This window comes from Tamandua tetradactyla, chromosome 3, assembly GCF_023851605.1.
Source record: "Tamandua tetradactyla isolate mTamTet1 chromosome 3, mTamTet1.pri, whole genome shotgun sequence".
Lineage (NCBI taxonomy): Eukaryota > Metazoa > Chordata > Mammalia > Pilosa > Myrmecophagidae > Tamandua > Tamandua tetradactyla.
In genome coordinates, this window is record NC_135329.1 from 7,935,293 (window position 1) to 7,952,915 (window position 17,623).

The 17,623-nt window shown below is 35.3% G+C and overlaps 1 protein-coding gene across 15 annotated transcripts in view; it reads left to right on the forward strand.

Moving 5' to 3' along the window:
* NCOA1 (nuclear receptor coactivator 1) overlaps positions 1-17,623 on the forward strand; it is a 478,179-nt gene that overhangs the window by 316,910 nt on the left and 143,646 nt on the right. For 14 of the 15 annotated variants that reach the window (XM_077152272.1, XM_077152273.1, XM_077152274.1 and 11 more), the window contains one exon: positions 14,837-14,993. The exons of the other annotated variant lie outside the window; for it this stretch is intronic. The gene's annotated coding sequence lies outside the window, so the exon portion shown is untranslated. The remainder of the gene's footprint in view (positions 1-14,836; positions 14,994-17,623) is intronic. 15 annotated transcript variants of the gene reach the window in all.

The window sequence follows — 17,623 nt, forward strand, 5'->3', positions numbered from 1 at the left end:
GGGTGGGGTCACATCTCCATCTAATCAAAAAGTCACACCCACAGTTGGGTGTGTCAACATCTCCACGGAAAAAGTCCAGTCAAAAGGCTCCACCCTCAACAAGGTGTGTCACATCTCCATGGAAACAATCCAGTCAAAAAGATGCTACCCTGCAGTATTAAATCAGGATTAGAGAACATGGCATTCCTGGGTACACAGCAGTTTCAGACCAGCACATTAACCATTCAGTATTATAAACTGATCTTTGAATATGGGAAACAAAATGGACAAATTTAATTCCAATTTTTTTGTGTTTTAAAAGTGTTTTGTGTATTCATTTTTCTCACATAAAAAGTTGATTTTAAACAAAAGATAAAGATGGGATTAATTTTAAAAGTTTTATTCACATTAGGATTCATTGAATGAAATATTTTAACTTTTCATGTAACGAATGAGATATAATTTACAAAAATTTAGGATATGCAAAATCTTTCCAGGAATATCTATGTAAAGTAGTTATATGTATGTGAGGAAGTTTTAGGCTTATTAGGTAAACTACCTCTCTGGCTTAGTGATAAGAAATAATAACCAAATATTTGAAAAGAAATGCTACTTTGAATTCCTTATATCCTTTTTCATCAACTTAACTGAGCTGGAAATTCTCTCTTCCCTTTCTTTGCAATATTCCGGCCTCCATCTCTTTTATCCTCCCACTTTTATCAAGAGGTGGAAAGAGTTATGTTATTATGATTCTCATAATCTTGCAGGAGGCGGGGGGGTGGAGTCCACAGATTTACCCATCCCTTTGTCAGGAATATGGTATTTGCACTCTTCTTGAAACATTTAAAGAATTGCAAAAATGACACTTCAGTACTCATCTTTTCTGAGGCTCTCTTTGCTCCCTTAAAATACATGTGGTATATTTAAAATCTCTTGCTTTCTGTTTTCCCTTTGAACACTTCAGCCATGTACCCCATCATTTAATTAAACAGCATGTTACCAAATAAAGTTCAGATTTTGTTTTAAGCAGATCTCATGAATTTGCATTCCCTATAGGTCTAATTTGTTACTACTGATCTCTGTGTTCCTGTAGCCTAGGAGAGTACGTTAAGAATTAATATACATCATTGCCTCATTTCCCCAATCCTAAATGTTTAACCTTATTTTATTAGCTGACTGTGACATTTTATTTGTGCTGTGATAGATGCATGATAGCACTAGTGGCACTTCTAGTGCCTGTGTGTTCTGATACATTAACTGTGTGAGAGGAAAATGCTCACCACTCTTGGGAAATCATGCTGAATCCACTTACCTGTCTAGCAAAATAGATGAAGAATGTAGGAAAGGGAATTGTACAGTATTTTGACCTTTTAATACACACTGACTAGATCCTGGGAGTTATGTCACCCAGTCAGGGTACAGAAATTCTACCTAAGTAATTATTAATTTTCTTCCTCTCAGGCAAGGAGCAAGGGTAGTCATAATGATAAATACTATTGATTCCCCTACCTGAGGCTTCCTCCTTCTCAGCACTATAGACATTTCCGGTTGGATAATTCTTTGTTGTGGGGCTTTCCTCTACATTGTAGGATGTTTAGCATCATCCGTGTCGTCTACCCATTAGTAACATTAGCCCTCACCCCTCAGACATGACAGCCAAGCATGTCTCCAGACACTGCCAAGTGTCCCCTGAGGGGCAAAATAACCCCACTTGAGAACTGTTACCTATACTTATATTTGTGTCTTTGTACTTTTCATCATCAATGAGAGTGAATTCTTATAAGGTTGATTCCTGTTTATGTATGTTTTAGTTATTGTGGTAACTCCAGAAAGGCAGTGCCAATTTATATTCCTAACAATAATGTGAGATAACATATGTTTTCCTAGATCCTCACCAGTACTGGGGCTTGTCAGTCTTTTTAATCTTTGATAGTTTGATAGCTGAAAAATTATTCCACAAATTTAGTTTAATATAAGCAATTATTAAATTGATGGTCTTCGTTTTTTATTGGCCATTTGCATATCATTCTTGCACCTTGCTTGTTTTTGTTCTTTGTTAATATCCTGTTTTATCTAGGGATATTAGTTTGATTGTTTGTAGGAGTATGGGACTGTTTTTTCTTTGAAATTTTTCATTGTTACATAGTCAAAATTATCAGTCTTTTCTTTGACGATTTCTGCCATTTAAAGCTTAGCTTTATGCCCATGTCTTTCCTAATAGGTCAAATTTATTGGCACATATCTGAGAATTCTTGATAGATTTTTAAAATTAAATTGAATGTAGAAGAGCATTTACTTCTCCAAGGAAAGAGAGAATATATGTGTATACCTGGGCACAGAAGAGCAAGTGACTAAAGTCTGTGCTGTAGATATATCTTCATTGACCAGCATAGGATAGATTTAAAGAAACTGAGTACAATCAAGAAAGTATCATTTTTTAGAATGAATCTGAAAACTCAAAGATTATTGACTTTAGGATTGGCAGAAGGTACATACCAAATCTTTCTAGCCAAAAATCTTCTAACAAGTGTTGAAAGTTAAAAGGGCTAAAAGGAATTGGAGGTGAAAACTCAGAAAAGTGATTTGTAAGGGCATTGGCATGGGAGGCCTAAACTTCATAGTGGAGTCTAAATAATGTAGGATTTGGGAGATCTCAGTGTAGTGGGAGAGTCTAGTTATCTGAATTATCTATTGCGCTTTCTTACTTTTTCAGTTTTTACTTGGGGAGTTCTCTTCCTCTCCGTTCCTGCATGTCACCTTTGCTTTTTTAGATACCAAATTTCACCCTCTGAAAGGATCTTTGGTCTCTTCTTTCAGAGCAAACAGAAAGATAATAGTAATTATATATATATAGAGAGAGAGAGCTAAAATTCTCAAAGTATGTGCACCCTTGGGGATCCCCAGGATTCTTGCATGGTGTCCACAATGGCAAAATTGTTTAATTAATCATTTTCAAATGTTATTTGCCTGTTCTAATGTGTGGGCATTTGTACTGGTAGTGGAAGGAAGGCAGTGGAGTTTAAAACTGGTTCATTAATCAAGGCCGTGGTGCCAGGTTGTATTCATGGTTGTTGTCTTCTTAAATGCTACATACCCTTATACCTATGGTATTAAAAACAGTCAATGTGTTATTAAGGACTGTAAATTATTTAAAATTCTTTTTTAAAATTTCTAGTTAATTTTCTAACTTGAAAATTAATGCAATAAATATTGATAACTCAAGAAACCAAAGTTCTTTTTGGTCCTCAATAATTTTTAAGAGTATAAATGTTTCTTGAGACCAAAATTTGAGAATCACTGATCTAGGGGAAAGAAGATACCATAATATATTACTAATTTTAGGAAAACATTTTTCTGTGAATTGAGTAAATCAATTTTCCTATCCTTGAATCTTTTATAGTCAAGAGAAAGTCTTTGCTTTTAGAAAGTAGGTTAAATTTCTTTATTTCTCTTTATTAAAAAGTAAAATTGTTCTGAATTTGTATATATATAATTCCCTATTTATCTGCTCACCCCTCCCACCCCCTAGCCCCCTTTGGTTTTTACTTCATGGTGGAGGAAGCAGAGATAATAACCTTAGTCCTACCCCATATATTTGTTCACACGCCAGCAGGTGTTTTGTTGATGGATGGTAACTTAGGAAAGTTACTGCTGAATGAGGAAACAGACAGCACACATAAAAGTTTAAGTGGCATTTCTTGGAAGTGAATTTTGAACTGACTCTTGGGGGTGGCTGCATAAACTGACAGAAAATTGAGGAGGAGGAGTCTAGAGAGCGGCTGGCAAACTTTTTCTATGAAGAACCAGGTATTAAATATTTTGGGTCTTGCCGGCCAAACAGCACCTGTTCAACTTGGCCTTTGGAGTGCAAAAGCATCCACAGAGAGTAAGTATACAAATGAGCGTGGGCTGTATGCCAGTAATACTTCATTTATGGACATTGAAATTAAATTTTATGTAACTTTCTTATGCCAGGAGATAGTAGTCTTCTGATTTTTTTTTTCAACTATTAAAAATGTAAAAACCATTCTCAGGTGCATGGGTGGTTCATTGGTAGAATGCTTGCCTTCCATGCAGGAGACACGCTTTTGTTTCCTGGACCATACACCACACACACAAGAAATTAATTCTTAGTTCACAGACCTTGCAGCAACCGGCAGTGGACCCAATTTGGTCTGGGAACCATAGTTTGCTGCTCTGTGGTGTAAAGGATTGGAAGACTGGCTGAGAGATGAGCCCCATTTTTGAATGGCTGGAAAATGCCCCTCATGCCAATTCAAACAATGTGGAAGGAAAAGCGAGTCTATGTTTATGGCCAGTCTAAGTGGACATTTATCATCCTTTTCAGAGAACTCACTTTTGCTTTGTTTTCTTTTCATTGATAGCTGTTTTTTTTTAATTCTTTTCTGCTTTTACTTCCTCTGGGTTTATTTGGCTCTTCCTTTTCTTGGTTCTTAAAGTGAAGCCTTTAAAAACCTTTTTATTCCTTATATAAGCATTTAAGGCTAAAATTCCTTCTGCTCTGAACACTGCTTTCACTGCATTCTACAAATTTGTTTATGTTATATTCATCGTCATTCCACTTAAAATTTTTCTGATTTTTAATATTTTGTCTTTTTTGCTCCATAAATTATTTAGAAGTATGTCATTTAATTTTTGAACATTTGGGACTTTTCTAGATGTCTTAACTGTTATTAATTTTTTATTTAATTCAGTTGTATTCAAACAACACATTCTGATTAATCTTCTGACTTAATTTTGACTTAGTGTCTAGTCTTACTTGACTTGAAAAGAATGTGTCTTCTGCTGCCAGAATCTGTTGGGTGTAGTGTTCTAAAAATGTCAGTTAGGTCCAGGTGGTTGATATTGTTCAGATCTCCTAAATTTTTATTTTATTTTGGAAGTGGGTGTCTGGTTCCATCTGTTGTGGAGAGACTGGCACTAAGGTCTCCAGCCTGTGATGGTGCATCTGTGCTCTCCATCTAATTGGTTGGGCTTGCCTCATGTGTTTCTGAGGCTGCAATAACAGAGACCGTGAGTGCAAGCTAACAGCAGTGTGAACTCTCCGTTGGAAGCCATGGCAACCAGGGGTGTTGCATTGTGAACAGGGAGATTGTGGAGCTGCTTAGCTGGCATGGGGGTCAGACATGCTCCGAAAGTGCTTCAGACTTGTACTGTTAACTGTATGGAGTGCTCAGTGATGTTTTTATAAAAAGTGAAGAAGGTGCTAGTTTGATGGACAGTGGAGTGAAAGAATTAACAGGTGTTATTAATGGATTGAGTTTAGGAAATGAAAGAGGGATAGCCAAGTTAAACAGTTATAAGAATTTAGGGAACAACTGAGAAAGTGGTTGCATGATTGTCCATGACAGCAGTGTGTTTAGTAGTGACTGGGGTGATAGTGATGAGAATTTTCTTTTTGGCCCATTAAGTTTGGGATAGCAGAATATACAAATTAGGCATCATGTAGGTAATAATGAGAACTTCAAGATTAGTGAAAGAACATGAGCAGTTCTTTCTGCTGAGTTTTTATTATACATTTACTATGAAATCATCCATTTCCAAATAATTTTTAGATTAAGTCTTTATTTTTTAATAAATACTTCTCATACAAACTTCCTAATCACTCAGTCTAATGTAGCTCCCTATGGTACTCTCTACCTGAAATTATCCAACTCTGTTTTCTTCCTATTAGAAGGTAAGCTTGAGAGTAGGGACTTCTCTGTTACTCACTGCCAGATCCCCGGCATCTGGCACAGTTGCCTGTCACATATTGGGCTCTTAAGTGTTTAAAGAAATGATGTTTATTGGTAAAGGAAATATAAGAATAAAATGTTTTATAATTTGATTTTAAAATACTTCACTACTGTTTGCCACCTGTTTTTGTTCTTGTTGTTGTTTGCATACTAAGGCTAGGCCTCTAGTTATTGTCCTCCCCCCCCAAAGATACTATGCATGTTATCATGTACACATTTGTGACTGTCACCCTAGAGTAGCATACTTTATTATATTCCAAGAAATGAAATTCTCTATTAAAATCTCTAAGCACATGGTCACTATGCTTTTTTTAAAAGGCCATATGTAATTTAGAAATATGATTTAAAAGATCCAAATAATTTAATAGTTAACTTCAGTGCTTTTGCAGATCCTGAGAAGTATAAAGGATAAGATGATCTTTTTCCATTGACAGTATAGGGGAGTAGACAGAGCCTGTGCCTAGAAAAATTGGTTATACAAACACTCATCTGGTAAAGTGTATATACCAGTTAATAATCTTTTACTTATTTTTAACTGTTACCTAAAGTGAAGTGATCTTTTCTTTATTTTAGACTTTAGAAACATGTCATTTCTTAACACATATAAAGCCTGTTTGAGGGATTTGAATCCCTCTGAACATCCTGCACTACTGTTCTGGAGATTTAGAGCAGCTTGGTTTTGACAGCCCTCAATAGCTACATTCCTATTGAGTAGATCTTTAGGAAGTAAACTAAATATGGAGTTTAGGTGCTATGGTTGATCTTTAGCTCCTTAATATGAATTCTGTCTACAACACTCTGGTATTTTTTCTTGCCTTGTGACAAAAACAAAGAGGTAAACTGTATTGCAGAATGATGCTACAGAAAAAGCCATGGTCTTTCTCTAAGTAGTAGAGACTGTTCTAGCACTTTCACTTGCTTTAGCATTTTTACTTGCTTCAATTTTTCTTCCTTCTGTGTTCTTATCTCCAAACTCCTGCTTAATCCTTTACATTAATAATTTGGTTTATCTCCCTACCATTTAATTGATAACTTCTCATGAATCTGTATGAAAAAGTTTGTAATGGACTTTTGACCAGTTTAATTAACTCATCCTCTTTGAGCTTTTAACAGCATTAGTGCTGAATTACAGCAGGTTTATTAATTCCACAAATTAATTTTTTAAAATGTTTGTCTGTCTACTCTGTACCAGTAAAGTATCCTCCTGTGAAATTGAAGTCTAGAAGGGGAGATAGATAATAACATATAATCACACAAACAAATATGTAAGTAAAATTTGTGGAAATACAAGGAAGGAAAATGAAAAGTGTCATGATGCTGTAATGGAGAACTGATTTAGATTGCTGGGTTAGATTGCTGGTACTTGGCAGGCAGCCTGGGTATCACCCAGCCAGCATTTGTGCTGTCCTTTGGTCAAGCCCATCCCTGGCCCATCCCTGCTGGCCCATCCCTAGAGAAGTAGGATTTTAGCAGCAGCTTGAACAATGAATAGGAATTGGACAGGTGCAGAGTATAGGAGAGTATTCCTGGCAGAGAATAAAGGCCTTGGGATGAGAAAAAAATTGTGGCTAGAGTGCCGTATGCTATGGGGAGAGTGACCTTGTAGTGAGTTTTGGATTTTCTAATTAACGAGATGAGACACCATGGAAGGTGTCGAGGTAAGAACAGGATCTTATATTTGTATTCATGTATGGATTTGTGACTCATTTTTAAAATAGACTAAATGGGATTCGGTGATTGGAGCTGTGCTGGTTTGAAAGGATGTATGGACCCTAGAAAAGCCATGTTTTAATCAAAATCCCATTTCATAAAGCAGAATAATCCCCATTCAATACTGTATGTTTGAAACATACAGTATTGATCATCTCCCTATAGATGTGATTTAATCAGGAATGGTTGTTAAGCTGGATTAGATGATGCCATGTCTCCACCCATGTGGGTGGGTCTTGATAAGTTTCTGGAGTCCTATAGAAGAGGAAACATTTTGGAGAATGAAGAGATTCAGAGAGCGCGGAGAATGCTGCAGCACCATTAAGCAGAGAGTCCATCAGCCAGCACTTTGGAGGTGAAGAAAGAAGACACCTCATGAACAGGAAGCCAGGAGAGAAAGCTAGCAGATGACGCTGTGCTCGCCATCTGCCCTTCCAGCTGAGGGAGAAACCGTGGCTGTGTTCACCATGTGCCTTCCAGATGACAGAGGAACCCTAACCGTGTTCACCATGTGCCTTTTCAGATTAGAGAGAAACTCTGTGTTCACCATGTGCCCTTCCACTTGAGAGAGAAACCCTGAACTTCATTGGCTTTCTTGAACAAGGTATCTTTCCCTGGATGCCTTTCATTGGACATTTCTATAGACTTGTTTTAATTGGGACATTTTCTCAGCCTTCGAACTGTAAACTGGCAACATATTAACTAAAACACCCCCCAACGTGCTTCATTAGTCAAACAAAACCCTAATACCAAAATCTGACCAGAAAAGAAAACTGGCCTAATGAATACAGATATAAAATAGCAAAATGAATCCAGAAATAGACAAGAAGGATAACACATTATAACCCAGTAGAGTTTATCCAAGAATTGTAAGGTTGGTTTAAAATTCAAAAACTCAATTAATTTAATTAAGCATATTAACTGATTAAAAGAGAAAAGCCACATAAACAAACAAAAAGCAACTTACAAAATTCATTACCCATTCATGATAAAACTCTCAGCAAGCTAAGTTTTAAGATAACTCCTTCAATGTGATGAGGGGCATCAATGAAAATCCTACAGCTAGTATTTTATTTAATGGTGAAATATTCAAAGCTTTTCTCCTAATATTAAGAATAAAGCAAGAATTCCACTCTCATCACTTTTAATCATCACTGTAGTGTGCACTGGAGGTCATGGTCAGTGCAAACAGCAAGAAAAAAGAACTGAAAGGAAGTTGGGAAAGGAAGAACTAAAATTACCTTTATTTACACACACAAAAAGAGAAGAGAAATTTGTACAAACCTTTAAAAATCTGCAAAGTAACTACTAGACTTAATAAGTGAATTTGGCAAAGTTGTACTATGCAAGATAAATATACAAAACCAACTGTGATTCTATATACCTGCAGCAAACAAATGCAAAGTAAAATAAAAACAATTTTATTTTAATACATTCAAAGACATAAAATACTTCAGACGAATAAAATATTTGTGTGTTTTTTTAATGCTTGTTTTGGGCTTTTCTTTGCTTTTTATTTAAAAACCATGTTTTCTCCTAATCATGGTGATTTCCTGCAATGGTGTATTCCATACTAACGCAGAACATTTAATGTTAGAAAGTTACATGATTATATCATCTGGTTTCCCAAGTGTTCACCTCATAAACTCCCTCTAAATTAAACAAAGTACTTTTTATATTTTCAAACTTAACATCCTAACATTTCTTAAGGGATGAGATTCCTCCTCCTGTGAAGCACTACATCTTTGATTTTTCCCCAGGTAAATCCGTATAAGAATTGTTAATTAGTGATTAAGGCAAAGATGGCATTTTCACCTAGTCATCCACAAACCCAGGTTCTCTGATTATTTTCCCTCCAAGAAAGGGCACCCCATAAATCATTTGCACACTTCACCCTGCAGGATCAGCCCTGCCAAATAAAAGTTGAGTCTTTATTTTGCTAACATGGGAGTTATGATACCACAGTAACTTCTGTGTTCTGATTAATCTGCCACAAACAAAACTTAAGAAGGAAGTTACCTTAAAAATTGTGTGAATAAATATGTTTTCCTAAGAGACTGTAAAAGAATGAAGAATGAAGGATGCTACCAACCCTCCTATTAATGATGACATAAGTCACGTTTTTCAAATCAAAAACAAAGAGCCTTTCATATTAATGACATTGTAATGTTAAAATATTTATAAAGTTCATTTATTTGATTCTCCATCATAGTTGCTAGCCTTATTAACACTGTCACTGTAAAGGAGACATGGGAAAACATCAAGACTTTAAAAATAAGTTTTGATTTTTAATAGAATGGTGATTTTACTTATTTTTCCTTGCTGACCTACCTCTTTTTTTTGGTGATCTTTGATTTTTAAACAGCTGATTTCATTGTTCTTATTCCAAAATGCTTTTATAAAAACCTTGCTGTCTCTTCCAGGAGGGAAAAAAACACATTTCTTTGCACAATTTTTCAGGTGTCTTCCAAAATCAGGGGACTTTTATGGGTTCTGTTAGAGGACGCAATTGTATTATGCTGTAAAGATATAAAAACTGTGGTACCACGTAACAGCAAGAGCTCAAAGGGAATGCAGCTGGCAAATACATCTGGCACCCTTGGGAAGAGGCAAGAATTCTGTCAGTGGACCAGCAATAAAGAGAACCACTACTCCAGAGAAACTCTTCTTACAATGTACACCCAGAAATATGAAGAAGAACGAACAAGCTAGCAATATTTATGAGAGCAGAAACTGAGGACAACTCAAATGCCCATCAGTAACAGAATGGATCAGTAAACACTAATATACATTCATAGAATGGAACCCCTCAGACCAGTGAAATGAATTAAGTGAGCTTTCTGCTCCCACATCTGGCTACAGGTAACCAAGTTCCCTTCTAACAACTGAGGCAGTGTAGATTATACCCAAAAGCATGGATTCTGAAGCCCAACTGCACTGCTAGTAATTTTTTTACCTTCTCATGTCTCAGTTCCTCATTGTTAAAAAGGGGGATGACATTGTACCTACTTAGGAGTTGTTATAAGAGTAAACATTAAACATTTTTAAGTTACTTAAAACAGTACCTGGCACACGGCAAACCCATATAAGTATGTTAAACTAAATTTAATTCTTCCTCTAGTTACCAGTCACCTTTCCTATAACTGAAACAGTCAAATTTTTTCTTAGTTTTTGTCAGAAAATTTGGCCATTATACATTTCTTTCTTTCCTTTTTTGTTATTTCATCCTTTTTCAGGAATACATAGTCAGGAAAATATGTATTTTCATATGGCTTTTTGAACCTCATCTGTTGCTGATTACATCAGCAGTCGGCTAAGAGGTGTGACTGCTGCAATGAATGGTGTTTGATTTAACTGGTTGGTGCTTAAATGAGAGAGCTCAATGTAGCACAGCCCAAGCAGCTCAACATACCTCATCTCAGCACTTGCAGATCAGCCCAGGCCTTTGGAGATGCAGAAAGGAATCATCCCCGGGAAAGTTGTTGGAACCCACAGGCCTGGAGACAAGGCCAACAGAGATCACCCTGTGCCTTCTCACATAAGAAAGAACCTCTTCCTCTGAGGAACTATACCTTAACTAAATAAATCCCATTTTATTGAAAGCTAATCCATCTCTGGTGTGTTGCATTCCAGCAGCTAGCAAACTAGAACAGGGAGTTTCATCCATTAACATTTAATGTTATTATTGTAAAGGTAACACTTTCTTCTACCATTTTGTCTTTTGGATTTTATAGGTCGTATCTATTTTTTTTTCAGTTAATTTTTCATGATAGTCTTCATGTTTACACTCTTCTTCATATCTCTCTCTCCTGTCTTTTCCTATCTGCCTATAGTGCTTCCTTTAATATTTCTTAACAGAGCTGTTCTCTTAGTAACAAATTCTCACAGTGATTGTTTGTCTGGAAATACTTTAATCTCTCCCTCATTTAACTATAACTGTTTGCATTTTTAAATTATTTTATGGCCTTTAAATTCCATTTTCTGTTTTTCAAGTGGTTGCTCTAGGAATAATAATATTTGTCCTTAGTCTACTTAGAGTTAATATTTATTTGCTTCATATAAAATGTAAGTACCTTGCAACAGTAGAATGCTATATACCCTCCCCAACATTCATGCTGTTATTTTAATATAATTAACACTCACATATGTAATTAACTCCACAGTACAATGTTATGTTTTTTTCTGTAAACACTAACTTGTCTTTCAAAGAAAGTAAGATAAGAAAAAACATATAATCTTTCACATTTACCTTCATATTTACTATTTCTGGCCTTTACCATTCCTTTTTCTTTATCTGAGTTTCTATTTGGTGTCATTTCGCTTTAACCTGAAACATTACTTTTAGCATTTCTTATATGTCCAGTTGCGAACCAGATTATCTTCACTTTGGATAATCTTAAATGTTTTTTTATTTTGCCTTCAGTTTTTGAGGACTATTTTGCTGCAAGTAGAATTGTTGGTGTTTTTTTTCTTTTGGCACTCTGAAGAAATCATTCCATTGTCTTCCATCCTCCATTATTTCTAATCAGTATCATTTGTGTTGTTATTTCCTATATGTAATATACCATTTTTCTCATGTGGTTTCAGAATTTTCTCTTTATCTTTGGTTTTCATTTGTTTAACTGTGATTTGCCTAAACGCAGTTTTCTCTGTGTTTTTCCTGAGTTTAGTGATTTGCTGAAACACTTAGATCTGATAGTGTTTAGTCAGATTTTGGAAATTTCCAGCCATTATGTCCCATAAAACGTTTTCTGTTCCAGTCTTTTCTTTCCTTCTGGGAATCAAGTTACATGCTTGATATTATCAGCAGTTATTGAGAATGTCTTCATTAAAAAAAAAATCTTTTCTCTCTGTGCTTTAAATTGGATAATTTTATTGTTTTGACTTAAAATTCACCAACCTGTTCTTTTGCCCTTTTAAATCTGTTCTGCCTGACCAGTGAATTTTTGAAATTTGATGTTGAATTGTTTCTTGAATTTCTATTTATTTCTTTTTTTATGGTTTCTATTTGCTAACAGTATTTCTCATCTGTTCACTGATTATAGCATCTTTTCCTTTAAGTCCATGAACATATTTATAATAACTGCTTTAAAGACCTCATTTGTTAATTCCAACATCCTGCAGTTTATTTCTGTTGACCACTTTTTTCTTGATCCTGAGTTACATTTATCAGCTTCTTTGTATGCTGAATGATTTTTAATTGATTCTTGAAATTGTGACTTGTTATCTTTCTCTAAAAAATGTTGATTTTATTATAATAGACAGTTAAATTACTGGCTGATAATTATACACTTACCATACAACCTAGCTGTTGCATTCCTGGGCATTTTTGTCCAAAAGAAGTGGGAATTTATGTTCATGTAAAAACCTGTACAAAAATATTAATAGCAACTTTATTTTTAATAGCCCCAAATGAGGCAGGGGGTAGGGAAGAATGTACTTCAGTGCATGAATGGAAAAACTAACTGGGGTACCTCCATATCGTGTAATATTATTTAGCAATGAAACGTTGAACTATTGCTATGTACAACAAATTGGATGGATTTCAAGGACGTTATACTGTGTAAAAAAAATAATAATTGTACGAAAGTCCATACTATATTACTCCACTTATATGACATCCTCCAAGCAATAAAATTATAGATGTAAAGAACAAATAAATTGTTTCCAGGTGTTTGGGAAAGGGGAGGAAAGTATGACTATAAAGGGACAAAAGTGGGATTTTCTTTGTGGTAACAGAACAATTCTGTATCTCAGTATGGTGTGGTTAGATGAATCTATATGAAGCAGAATATCAAAGAATTATGGGGCGGGCCGTGGTGGTTTAGCAGGCAGAGTTCTTGCCTGCCATGTCGGAGACCCAGGTTCGATTTCTGGTGCCTGCCCATGTTAAAAAAAAAAAAAAAAGAAAGAAAGAAAATATAGAATTATAAATTAAGACATACAAAAAATGAATGCATGCAAAAACTGGCACTATCATCATGCTAATACTGTGAGACACTGATTGTCTTCTTTGGATGGATTGTTTGATGTGTGAATATATTACAATAAAGCTGGTAAAACAAAAAACAAATAAACAAAAAAAACCTGGCACTAGATGGCCAGTTGATATTGATATTGATAGCAAGCCGTGGATAATGTATTGTAAGATTCACTTTTGGGGGGTACTGGGTGATGAGTACATGGGATCTCTGTAATACTTTTTCTACTTCTTGTGAAGTTGTGAGTCTATAGTTATCTCCCATTTAAAAGGTAAAAAATTACTGGTTGATCCCCTTGAACTTGTAGAGGCTTGGTTTTTTATGCCCTGTCAGGCCAGATGTGTTTCAGTTTTGCCCTTAGTCTTAGAGAAAATCCTTAATCCTGGATATAGTTTTTATTCCTGAGATGTGGTCAACCCCTGGTTTCCGTGAAAAACCCTTTGAACTTTGCAGGATTCAAAATCCAAATTGTAGCTGCCCTGTGGTGGGCAGCTGCTAAAATTTATCCTCAGTTTTTCAGTCTTATAACTGTTGCCTTCTGTTAGGCTCCTTGTAGTTTTTTTGTGTTGACCTATTCAGGGATCAGCCAAGTATTTGAGGGACATTTGTATGGACTTGAGGGCTTTGCCCACTACGCCTCCCTTCTTACCATGATTTTCGCTTACCATTAATCTAACTTTCCTTCAGCCCCCAACCACATTCTCTAATGCCTCAAGCCAATAAGACTGGTTTTCTGGTTTAGGTCTAATCTCCCAGAGTTTAGAGGAAGGTATCTTAGGGAAAAGTCATATAAGCAGACGTCTCATCCAATACAGTTCTTTTTTTTTTCAATCATCAAACACCCTACATTTTCTGCCTAATTTTGTTCACTTTACAATTTATTCATATAGTTGTTTTTTAAATATTTTGTCCAGTGTTTATAATTGTTATATGTGAGCAAGTTAGTTCAATGTCAGATAGTCGTCCATAATTACTGAGACCACTTTATTAGCAAGTATCAGAAATATAAAAGTTTGTCAACTTTTTTCAGTAAAAAAATTTGAAAATGAAATATCAAAGTAACTTTAGTACATAGTGAGGAGTATTACATGAAATTAAAGAATTAAATGTAAAATGAGAACATGAAAAAGTGATATTTCTAAGTAGAAAAAAGGATAAAATACAGATGCAACGAAAAACAAATTTTGCATTACTTAAGTGGTATTGTCAAATAGGACCATGTAATCACCAGAAAGGACCTCAGCTGTAAAATCAGACCTTCTGTTGTCTTTTGGAAATATTTTTACATTTGACCTTATAAATGTAGTTTCTTTCTCTCCTTAGCAATTCTGACCCTTATTATTTCCTAGAGAATAAAATAACAATGTAACCTTCCTTTTGCTTATATTTTTTCCTTCTCATTTGTTTTAGTGGTTTGTATAATTGGCCTTAAATAAAGTGAGAGTGAAGAGGCAAGAGCTGTCTCTGGAAAACGTCATTACTCCATTTCTCTGGAGACTACCCTCTGGAGCACAAGATTTGACCATATCTGTTTTGAGGACTCATTATGAATAGAGAAGTCTCCCAGGTAGGACCTGTAGTTCTGCTTTTAAATAACTTTGTCTGCAGAAGTATGAAGGGGAAATGATTACCTGTTGACTGTATTTATTTTAAGGGAATATGTAGTTGATAGAAGCCTGAAGGTTTTTATAAAACAATCGTTGACATTCTTAAGTGGAAATGATTAGAAAAGGTCTAGGTTATGTTTTTATGTGTTTAATGTACATTGAAACTGATGTAGGCTTCAGATCATCTATCTTACATTAAGACCCTCAAGTCCTTATTGAAAATGATGACATTGAAACTACACTGAAGTTCCCCTGGATTTTGTCCACGTGCTTCTAAAATACATGTTTTTATATATATATGTATCACCCAATTTGGACATTTTTACATTGTTGCTGTTACTGAGGGACTAAGAAACAGTGATTTTTTATAGATAAAAAATCTACCTGTGCCCAGCTAAGATGTTAGGTAGGGATTTTGAAAATATTCAGAAATTGGGGAAATTAGTAAGAAGGCTTTTTTTTTTTAATTTTTAAATAAAAAAATATATATAACAAACAAAAACATTCTTAACACATGATCATTCCATTCTACATATATAATCAGTAATTCACGATATCATCACATGCTTGCATATTCATCATCATGATCATTTCTTAGAACATTTGCATTAATTCAGGAAAAGAAATAAAAAGACAACAGAAAAAAGTTCATACATACCATACCCCTTACCCCTCCCTTTCTTGATCACTAACATTTCAATTTAAATTTGACATTTGTTCCCCCTATTATTTATTTTTATTCCGTATGTTTTACTTGTCTGTTGATGAGGTAGCTAAAGGGAGTATCAGACACAAGGTTTTCACAATCAGGCAGTCACATTGTGAAAGCTATATGATTGTACAATCATCTTCAAGAAACTTGGCTGCTGGAACACAGCTATACATTTTTAGGTAGTTTCCTCCAGCCTCTCTGTTACGCCTTAAGTAAAAAGGTGATATCTATTTAATGCATAAGAATAACCTCCAGGATAAACTCTCAACTCTCTTTGGAATCTTCAGCCATTGACACTTTATTTTGTCTCATTTCACTCTTCCCCCTTTTGGTCTAGAAGGTTTTCTCAATCTCTTGATGCTGAGTCTCAGCTCATTCTAGGATTTCTGTCCCACGTTGCTAGGAAGGTCCACACCCCTAGGAGTCATGTCCCACATAGACAGGGGAAGGCAGTGAGTTTGCTTGTTGTGTTGTCTGGAGAGAGAGGCCACATCTGAGCAACAAAAGAGATTCTCTTGGGGATGACTCTTAGGCCTAATTTTAAGTTGGCTTGACCTGTCCTTTGTGGGGTTAAGTTTCATATGAACAGACTTCAAGATTGAGGGCTTGGCCTGTTGCTTTGGTTGTTCCCACTGCTTGTGAGAATATCAGGAATTCTCCACATGGGGAAGTTGAGTTTTCCCCCTCTCTCACGGTTCCCCCAAGGGGACTTTGCAAGTACTTTATTATTCATTGTTCAAATCCTTCTGGGATTTATTGAGGCATCACTCTGGACAAACCTACAGAATTTCATGCCATACTCAAGTTCCATGTACTTACGGTGTTCAATTAAGCTGTCCACGTAAGTTATATTAGGAACTGCACTAGTCAAAATATAAATTTTGTAGCAAATAAACATTTTTTGCTTTAGTCTCACACAGAAGGTGAAATTGTAAAATATTAATTACCATCTGTTTTCAACACCCAGCAGTACTGACATTCCTTTGTTCTTCCTCATGCAAAAACAATTTAAAATTTGTACATTTAGTCAATATCATTATATACTCTAGGCATTCCTAGATTGTACCATCTCAGTCTTTATCATCTAAGAAAGAAGGCTTTTAAGAGAATTTTTTTAAATTGATAAACTTTTAAATCAAATTATATACATATGTAAAATTCACAAATCATAATTGAATAACTCTGAGTTATCATGTACTGAACGTATTATGCAAACACTACCCAGGAGAAGTAGAACAGTACCAGCACCCCAGGAAACCCCCTTCTCCCTCTTGGCAAGCTGCAGTATCACATCCACCCACTTTCAAAGAAGTGGTCCTCTGGATTAATAGTCGTCAGTTTGGAAGATGGGATTTTAACGTTCATAGAAGTTGAAGACAGTTAAATTTAGTTGGCTGACAAGCAACGCAGTGTTTGGAATAAACAATGAGTTTGGGAGCTGCAGGCAAGGCTGTCAGTTGGCAGAGAGCCTTAAAGTAAGGACTGGAGATACAAAAGAATTTGAGAAGATATTTGTGTAGTCCTTCCACCTATTAGCCATCTCTTTAAAATCTCATTGGTTTCTAGAACAAAAACAACTTCAGCTTTCTGGCTTTTATTAACCACTGATACATTTTATTTGATAACTTAGGTTTCTATTGTTTGAAATCAGACTGTTGTTTCTAATTGAGACAAATGCATAAATGGACATTCTGATTATTTTAAAAAGTTTTATAGAATAGGATGTGCTATAATAAAGACAAGTTTTAATTAAGTAGGAGAACGCTCTCTTATTAAGAGTGTTTAGGAGGAGAGTATTAGTACTTTGACATTATGAGAAATAAAGAGAAAACAGAATAATGTAGTGATTGAACACTGACTTGTACATCTTTTTCTTCA